The 9,425-nt window shown below is 46.2% G+C and overlaps 1 protein-coding gene across 3 annotated transcripts in view; it reads left to right on the top strand.

Annotated features, from left to right (window-relative positions):
- The first annotated feature begins 7,418 nt into the window (after positions 1 to 7,418).
- Positions 7,419 to 9,425, top strand: part of ppp1r26 (protein phosphatase 1, regulatory subunit 26) — a 155,224-nt gene continuing 153,217 nt past the window's right edge. For 2 of the 3 annotated variants that reach the window (XM_039762616.1, XM_039762614.1), the window contains exon 1: positions 7,532 to 7,717. The gene's annotated coding sequence lies outside the window, so the exon portion shown is untranslated. The other variant, XM_039762615.1, reaches the window with a different exon arrangement.

Below are 9,425 nucleotides of genomic sequence, written 5' to 3'. Positions count from 1 at the left end.
TATTCACATTTGCACTCCATGAGAACCCTCAGTGCCAGGATGCGGTCAATGGTGGACTTCTTAGGTCTAACAACAGACTGCTCCGGTCACTGGTAGGTGAGCAGGTCATCACGGATCCTATTGAGGATGACCCTAGTGAGGACCTTACCCGGTACCGAGAGCAGTGTGATCCCCCTCTAAGCTGCAATGCAGGTGATCAGCCTTCCCTTTCCAGTGTGGTCCCTGGCCGGGGCTGGAGCCTGGCCGGGACGCCCAGGAGGACGTGAGGAGGGCTTGTGCCTCCTCCAGACCGTGAGGGGGCGTCCGTCCTGGTTCTGTTGGGAGCCACGGGTAGAGGGCATGGAAGCCCTACCCTATAGGTGCCCGTGGCCACCGCCAGGCGGCGCCCCGATGCCGGTTTACCCCGTGTGGTCTTTGGCCGGGGATGGAGCCCGGCCGGGACGCCTTGGAGGACCAGAGGAGGGCGTGTGCCTCCTCCAGACCGAGTGGGGGCATCCGTCCTGGTTATGCGGGGGGCCTCGGGTAGAGGGCTTGGAAGCCCAGCCCTGTAGGGACCCGTGGCCACCGCCAGGTGGCGCCCCAGTGCCTAATTGTCCCGGGAGCCCGGCACTTCCGCCACACCAGAAAGTGCCGGGGGGAAGGCGACCGGGGAGACACGGACGGCTTCCGGGTGCGCAGCGGCACTTCCGCCACACAGGGTGTGGCCACCGTTAAGTGCCGGGAAGCAGCTGGAGCCCATCCGGCTCCCCATAAAAGGGGCCGCCTCCCTCCAGTCAGCGGTGGACGTTGGGAGGCAGTGTTGGCGAAGCTTGAGGAAGGACTGGAGGCGGCCAGGAAGGCACAAGAAACTGTGGGCCCTGGACTTTGGGGGATTCAGTGCTAGCAGCACTGGGGTTTGTGAGTGTGCACTGGACATTTATAGTTGTAAATAGTATTGTAAATAAACAGTGTGTGGGTTGAAAATATGTTGTCCGTCTGTGTGTGCCGGGGCCAGCGTTCACACCAGATAGGGACAAGTCCCATTTTCCATTCAGTTGGGATAACACCAGATCTCCATGTCACCTGTACCTCCATGGAACACTTCTGTCATTAAATGAAAACCCTCGTGGCTGGACTGTGTGGCATCTGGGACATTTTAAGAGAGGGGTTAACTAGAGAGCGCCTGACACTGGTCACAGCTGTGAGGGAGAACAAAAGGGGCTGAACCTTGTCAAAGATGCACACCAGAAGGTCATCTTGCAGGATTACCTAAAGTAAGTAATGCCACTCCAGGATGACAGGGGGCGCTGCTGCTATCAATCTTGTGTCCTTCTTCAATCACAGCCTCGAGGAAACTCTCACCCCGCCCCTTGAGGGCACTGAGGTGTAAGAAGCCCCACCCCTTCCAGTCTGTATCATATAATAGAGGAGGATGGCATATCATTTTAGATGATGACCAAGCGTCTGTGCTAACCTGAGCCAGAGCTGCACCCTATCCTTCTAGACATCCGATTGAAGGGACAATAAGAAAAGGCACAGGGAAGAGCTGAAGTTTTGTTGCTTTTTGTTGAAATAAAAATGGGGTTCAGGTTAGGGTTAGGCACACAGACATAGAATTACTAGACGCCGCATGACCAGCAGCATCGCAAGTCAACGTCACCTCCATATTGCGAGTGGCACTGCTGTGCTGTGTAATAGATAATGTGCTGCTTGGGATTGTACAAACTGCTGTACGCTCCAAACCCGATCCCGGGGGATTACATTTCATAGGTAAGGCTGAACAATTGTTTTGGTTATATTTGGCCATTAAAAAATACCATTTTATAATCTTAACTTTAGCTACGCCAGGCTAAGATAGCAAAGCTCTTCATTTATGTGCTCAAGTGAGCCTCCAAACAACGTTCTGGCTAAACGTATTTTGTCACTAACTATGTAGATTGTTGTTAGCTGTTAACATTTCTCAAACTTTGAAGGTTTCCCAAAGAAATCCACCTCAGGAAGCAATGGGAGGTCAGGTAGCCCTTAGACGGGATTTGGAGAAAGCTGTCTTGTGATGTGTGTCGTGCTAGTTTGGTAACAGACGCTGTATCGGCATCATATGATCAAAGCTACCACTCACTCACATTAAGAAACAACGGAGATTTGATGACTCCTCCTGAGGGTCCAGTCAAGGTGGTCAAAGTAGCTGAGCGTGTTACAGACAGTCGACATTAGGGCAAGCTGTCAGCATATCTTTGATCAACCAGTTTGTTCGGGCTGAGATTGATTCAGATGAAGGAGCACATGGAGGAAACACAATCTGAAACTGACAACCATCATTTGATGCTCATGTCTTTAGTTGTGTCTGTCTTCTACAAACTAAGGCTGCACCATATTGACAGGCTGAATCCTCTCAAATTACAGAGTGGCAACACACGGAAAAAGCTGTGGAAGACAGTTCTGTTTTAAGGATATTAGATCCTATCCTGTATGTATTTAAGTAACCACATTGTGAGTGTGTGTGAGTGAGAGAGAGCGAGAGAGAGAGAGAGAGAGAGAGAGAGAGAGGAATGAGTGAAATGTTTTCAGAAATTATTAAGCCAATCTGTATACAATAAAATTGTTTCTTTTTGTCATTGAGTGGATCATTTCACTGTTAAAAGAAAGACCAGACTGCCACTTGCAGTCTTACTATTTTGACTTTCAGACATTGGTCAAGTTTACATCTCAATAATTAATAAATAATAATAATAATAATAATACATTTTATTTAATAGGCACCTTTCTTAGCACTCAAGGTCACCTTACAATAAAATTTAACAACATTAGTAAAATTAAAACAAGAGAATGATAAATCAAAAAGTAATAATTAGCAAACGAACAAAGATAACTGGCAGTAACAGTGCAAAATTCACAATTGGTATGCCAGTTTGAAAAGATACGTTTTGAGGGCAGTTTTAAAATGTGTTATTGAGTCGAGCTGACGGATATGAGAGGGAAGAGAATTCCCGAGTTGAGGAGCACCAGGAGAGACGCTCGAGCTGCCATAGCACTGAGTCTGACGTGTGGCACAGAAAGTCGAGCTGCAGATGAGGATCTGAGTGAGCGAGAGGAGTGCCAGTCTGGAGGAGATCAGTGAGGTGTGGAGAGCTTGAAATGTTCAGAGCGGGATTGTGTGTCGTATTCTGTAGTGAACAGGGAGCCAGAGAAGTCGAGAGAGAATCGGTGTGATGTGTTCAGTGGATTTAGAACAGCAGCTTAGTATCCTGGCAGCAGAATTTTGAAGAAGTTGTAAGCGATGGATACGTTTTTGAGGGATGTCAGACAGAATAGCATTACAGTAATCTACACGTGAGGTGACTCAGCCATTAACCGATACTTCAGTACTGTGTTGGGTAAGAACAGGACGAAGTCTAGAAATGTGTTGGAGATGGAAGAAGGTAGTCTGAGAAATGTTACTTATATGGGAGGAATTATTTAATTGCCATTATTAGTGTATAAATGGATATAAATAATTGCATTTAAATGATTCGCCAAAATCTGTTTTATGTAAACGATATTGTTTTAAACGTTACTGTTTCTTCATCAGAAAATCCAGTTTCCATGTCTACCTCTATTAGTTTAAATGGCACTTTTGCCACTCGCAATATGGCGGACACACTGACGTATCGTGTCGACTGGGCAACACAGTGAACGTGACGTCTATCTATGGTTAGGAACCCCAAGCAGCCTGATTTTGTCCTGCACCATCATTTTATCATTGCACTGTTGTATTGTATTGAGGATGACTTGTGTTCTGTTCTGTGGATTGTATTGTATTTACCCCCTGCCCCCTTTTAATAACACCCACTGCACACTCAACCTACTTATGGACATGGGATTTCTCAGTTTTTTTATTTATAATAAATTTGCAAAAACCTCAAGTAAACCTTTTTCACGTTGTCATTATGGGGTGTTGTGTGTAGAATTCTGAGGAAAAAAATGAATTTAATCCATTTTGGAATAAGGCTGTAACATAACAAAATGTGGAAAAAGTGATGCGCCGTGAATAATTTCCGGATGCACTGTAGATGTAGATAGATAGATAGATTAAAGGCACTATAAAATAGATAGATAGATAGATAGATAGACAGATAGATAGATAGATAGATAGATAGATAGATAGATAGATAGATAGATAGATAGATAGATAGATGTGAAAGGCACTATATAATAGATAGATAGATAGATAGATAGATAGATAGATAGATAGATAGATAGATAGATGTGAAAGGCACTATATAATAGATAGATAGATAGATAGATAGATAGATAGATAGATAGATAGATAGATGTGAAAGGCACTATATAATAGATAGATAGATAGATAGATAGATAGATAGATAGATAGATAGATAGATAGATAGATAGATGTGAAAGGCACTATATAATAGATAGATAGATAGATAGATAGATAGATAGATAGATAGATAGATAGATAGATGTGAAAGGCACTATATAATAGATAGATAGATAGATAGATAGATAGATGGATGTGAAAGGCACTATATAATAGATAGATAGATAGATAGATAGATAGATAGATAGATAGATAGATAGATAGATAGATAGATGTGAAAGGCACTATATAATAGATAGATAGATAGATAGATAGATAGATAGATAGATAGATAGATAGATAGATAGATAGATGTGAAAGGCACTATACAGTCCTATTAAAACGTTTGGGCAACCCTCTTAATTCTTTGGATTTTTGTTTCTCATTGGCTGAACTTTCAAAGTAGCAACTTCCTTTTAATATACGACATGCCTTATGGACACAGTAGGATTGCAGCAGTGACATGAAGTTTATTGGATTAACAGAAAATATGTAATATGCATCATAACAAAATTAGACAGGTGCATAAATGTGGGCCCTCATCAGAGATATGACATCAATACTTAGTGAGCCTCCTTTTGCTCCTTTGAGCCTCTCGACGCTGTCCGCCTGTGATGAGTGTCTGAATTCTGGATGCAGTTATTTTTGACCATTTTTGATACTCAACAATCTTTGTTTTCAGATCTTTGGAGAGTTGCTTTGAGGATCCCATGCTGTCTGTCACTCTTCAGAGGAGAGTCAAAGGGAAGGAAGCACAACTTGTGATTGACCACCTTAAATACCTTTGACCACTCATGACTGGACACTCCTGTCTGTGAAGTTCAAGGCTTAAGGAGCTCAGCTAACCAATTTGGTGTTACAAGTAATCAGCACTGAGCAGTGACAGGCATTCAAATCAGCACAATGACAAGGGGACCCACATTTGTGCACAGCCAGTTTTTCACATTTGGTTTAATTTCATACAACTAAATACTTTGTCACTAAAAATCTTTGTTCGAAAAACACCGCAGTGCTCAGATGTTCCTAGGAAATGACAGACATACCACTGGTATCTTTTTTTTTTTTGAAAGTAGAGTAAATTATTATGCAGGCTGAGAGGGGTTCCCAAGCTTTTTTCATATGACTGTGTGTAGGTTTTAAAATAACCCTGATTTAAAGCAAGACAAAAAAAGTGGACATAAAATTGTTGCACTTTTAGGCTTAGGACTTTTTATATATAGAGAGAAGATAAAGTCCACATGTTATCTTGCAAAAAATGTATCTGAATACTGCAATGAGAAAATCAGCTGTATGTTAACCTTGGACCGGAGTTTACTTCCCAGGTCCTCCCTGCGTGGAGTTTGCATGTTCTCCTCCCACAGTCCCAAGACATGCAGGTTATGTAGGTTGGCGATCCTAAATTGTCTCTAGTGTGTGCTTGGTATGTGTGTGTGTGTGTGTGTCCTGTGGTGGGCTGGCGCACAGGCTGGGCTTTATTTCCTGCCTTGCACCCTGGGTTGGCTCCAGCAGACCCCCCGAGACCCTGTGTTCGGATTCAGCGGGTTGGAAAATGTATGGATGTTAACATTGTTTTTATTCAATTCACGCACAAGTTTATACAGTCCATACATACCGGTGACAGGGGTTGAAGTAACTGGCCCCGCGTAAGGTTGGTCAGCCCCAGGTCCCCTCTACTGCAGAGTCCATAGCTACAGACCACCAACAGTGCAGCATAGAGAGAGCTTCATGGAATGAATGGGTCTCCATGGCCAAGCCTGACATCACCAAGTGCAATGCAAAGCGTCGGATGCAGTGGTATGAAGACCACCCGATGCCACTGGACTCGAGAGCAGTGCAGACGTGTCCTCTGAAGTGACGAATCACGCAATCTGATGGACGAGTCTGGCCAGGAGAACGGGACTCACCTGGACTGCATTGTGCCAAGTGGAAAGTTTGGTGGAGAGGGGGGATTATGGTGTGGGGTTAATGCTTCAGCATACAAAGCCATTTTGGACAATTTCATGCTCCCAACTTTGTGAGAACAGTTTGGAGGTGGCAACATGACTGCGCAGGCACCAGGGCACAGAGCAAGGTCTCTGGTGTGGCAGCACACAGAGAGAGCCCTGACCTCCACCCAACAGAACACCTTTGGGAGGAATTCGAGCGGAGATTGCGAGCGTTTCAGCCGGGCTTTCTTATCCAACATCAGCGCCCGACCTCACAAATGCTCTCCTGGTCACAAATTCCCATAAACACACAACCCTACACCTTATGGAAAGCCTTCCCAGAAGAGTTGAAGATGTTGGGCCAACTCCATATTAACGCCTATGTATTAAGACTGGGATGACATTAAAGTTCACGTGTGGGGTCTTGTTCAGAAAGCGGATGCCACTTGAGACGGCCTTCCCCTCGCCCAAACACTAACCTTAAGGTCAATAAAATAGATCCCTGATGTTAAGTCACTATTTTAGGGCAAAAACGATAAAAAAAATGTGAAACCTACTTATATACCTAATCGTATTTATTACGAAACAACCAAGTGGCGTCTGCTTTCTGAACAAGAGTCCGTGTGTGTAAAGGCAGGCGTCCCAATACTTTTGGCAATACAGTGTATATGAAAATGAACTAAAGAAAGAAATGTTGGCGGCTGCGGGCCTTTACCTTTGCGTGAGTTCTAAACGGGCACAATATGAGCGATGGATGGACTGGCGCCCCGTCCAGAGTTGGTTCCCACCTTCCACCCTCCGCTCTCACATCTAAAGTGGACAAGCAAGTCGGTAAAAAGACGAAGCGATGGCGTGAATTGCATGTTTCTAAAGATATTCTTCTGTTCAGAATTTTAAAACACGACCTAATCGACTTCATAACGTTCATCTCAGTGACACCGAACACTAACAGGCGCACACAGCCATGCGAAGGAGCCGCCACTCACACTGCCATTGCTCGTATGTTTCTCCGATGGTCTCCCACAATACTTACTGATCATGACGATCACGGCGTCTGCGCTAGGACAACACAGGCGCCGCTCTTGCTCTGCGATGCTCCGTACTTCCCTTCCGCCGGTTGCGGAGCGCTGCCTCTGATCGCCGCCACACTGGAGCGGGAAGTGGAGTCGCTGCCGGCAGGCGCGCGCCAGCTCTCACTCATTCACTCGCTCGCTCGGAGGACGGAGTTTGTGCAGGCTGTACCTTTAATTCTCCCCTCGGAAGGTTAGTGGGCTGGACTGGGGGTGTCTGGCGTGTCGTGCTCTGCATGCGCGTACGCGGGCTGTGCGGTGCGGTCACTTGGAAGCTCCAGAAAACGAAGGAAGAGGGAAATCGTTCTTCTTTTTTTTTTCTTTTCTTCTTCGAGGTGTTACCCACTAGAAGAAAAGGACGCGTACTGAAGGTCGACCGTCGGCAGGTAGGAGCACATTTGGTTCGTAACTCTGTGCTAAAAAAACGACTGCCGGGGTGGCACATTGTTTGCAAACGAAGCCGCGTCTCGCCTTTCTCTCGGCGGCGATGGCCGGGTGCGGCGGGGGGGAGTTAGATGGGCGGGTGGCCGGCCGGCAGGGCCGCGTGTGCCGGCGTCGGCTGTTGTACAAACTTTTAAATCAGCTCGTTTTAGTGGGAGCCCTCAGCAGCTTCGAAAATATTCACAGAGCTGCCGGGTCGAAAGCAACCAGTGCCAAAGTAGCAGTAGCGGAAGGGGCTGCCGGCCGGGTGACTGGAGAGACGCTCTACACTCTGCGGTGTCTCTTAGTGCTCCTCACCGGGCAGCAGCGCTGCCTGAGCCGAAAGGAAGATACTGGGACATGCCGGTGCCGCGCCGCCACTGTTGACGGTGGGAGGGGGGGATAAAAAAATGGAAGCTGACGTCAAAAACGGCGGCTTCGATAAGCGCGGCCACATCCGTAGTCATGACAGTCTTGGTTTTACATTCAATTCAGAAGGGACCGCATTGTCGAGCGTCCTCCGGGGAGATCGAGGAGTGAAGCCGTCCGGGGCCATGATGCCGGCAAGCGCTCCAGTGCTGCTTTCTTTTCTCCCTCCCCTTGTTATCTCGTCTCGCTCTGTGCCTTTTTACCACTACGTTGCTTTGCTAATATCGCCTGTTGATTGATTTTTATTATTTTTTTTTACGTAAATCGATTCGTTTTCGGTGCAGGTATCGAGTTGAATGCTGAGTGGCCTGTTAGCGAGAAGGGCACGCGGCGCCACCTGGCTTCCCGGCAAGCTGCCTCGGGCGCGCGGCGTGCTGGCGTTCCGGTCACTGGGTAGGAGTTGTAGTTGCTTCCGATTGTCCTGAGAGAGAGAGAGGAGGAAGAAGAGCAAGAAGGGAATGATGATTATAATAAGAATAAGCTTTTAAGTGATTTCACAGCCATTTTATTTCGTTTTTGAGCAGTAAAGAGGATTCCTGTAATAAAAGCTATTGTTGAATCACAGAGTATTGAATGAGCTGGGCCACAGAATGAAGTCGTTACTGCCAGGGTCGGGAAGAGCGGAGGGGATTTGAGCTTTGAGGGCCCGTTTGAGATTTCGGAAGAATTATAAAAAATGTGCACTCATCTGATCAAAGGATGAGCACCTGCTGAAAAGAAACTTTAAAAGTCACCTCGCAGTTCTCCAAGTTCAAACTTTGAAACTTACTTTTAGATTCCTCCACTAATACAGAAGCTAACTTGGTCATCTAAAGATGGAAAATGCCAAGGCAAGGACAACCGCTTACTGGCAGGTGCCACTTGTAATCTCATATCACAGCTCCAAGCTGATTCAAAACTCTGCAGCAAGAGTCCTTACAAAAAATGAGCGACACGTGATGCCCATCCTGCTTTGCCACCACTGGTACCCCATGTCTTACAGGATCGAGGGTGAAACTTTAATTAATTAACCTGTAAAACTACCCATCAGACTACATCAGTGCCCTTCAACATCACTCTGCTCCTGTGTGCCCACTAAGGTCCTCTGATTCTGTGCCCCCCTACTAACCTGCACTCTATGGATGGCAGCAGGGCCTTCAGCTGTATAGCGCCAGGACTTTGGAATGACATCCAGTATTATAGATACGCCACCCCCTACACAACCACTCAGCATGTTACAACATACATAGATTAGCATTGGGGCCC

The sequence above is a fragment of the Polypterus senegalus genome, chromosome 9 (genome assembly GCF_016835505.1).
Source record: "Polypterus senegalus isolate Bchr_013 chromosome 9, ASM1683550v1, whole genome shotgun sequence".
NCBI lineage: Eukaryota > Metazoa > Chordata > Cladistia > Polypteriformes > Polypteridae > Polypterus > Polypterus senegalus.
The sequence above is the reverse complement of the archived record's forward strand: the minus strand, read 5'-3'. Positions and strand labels throughout refer to the sequence as shown.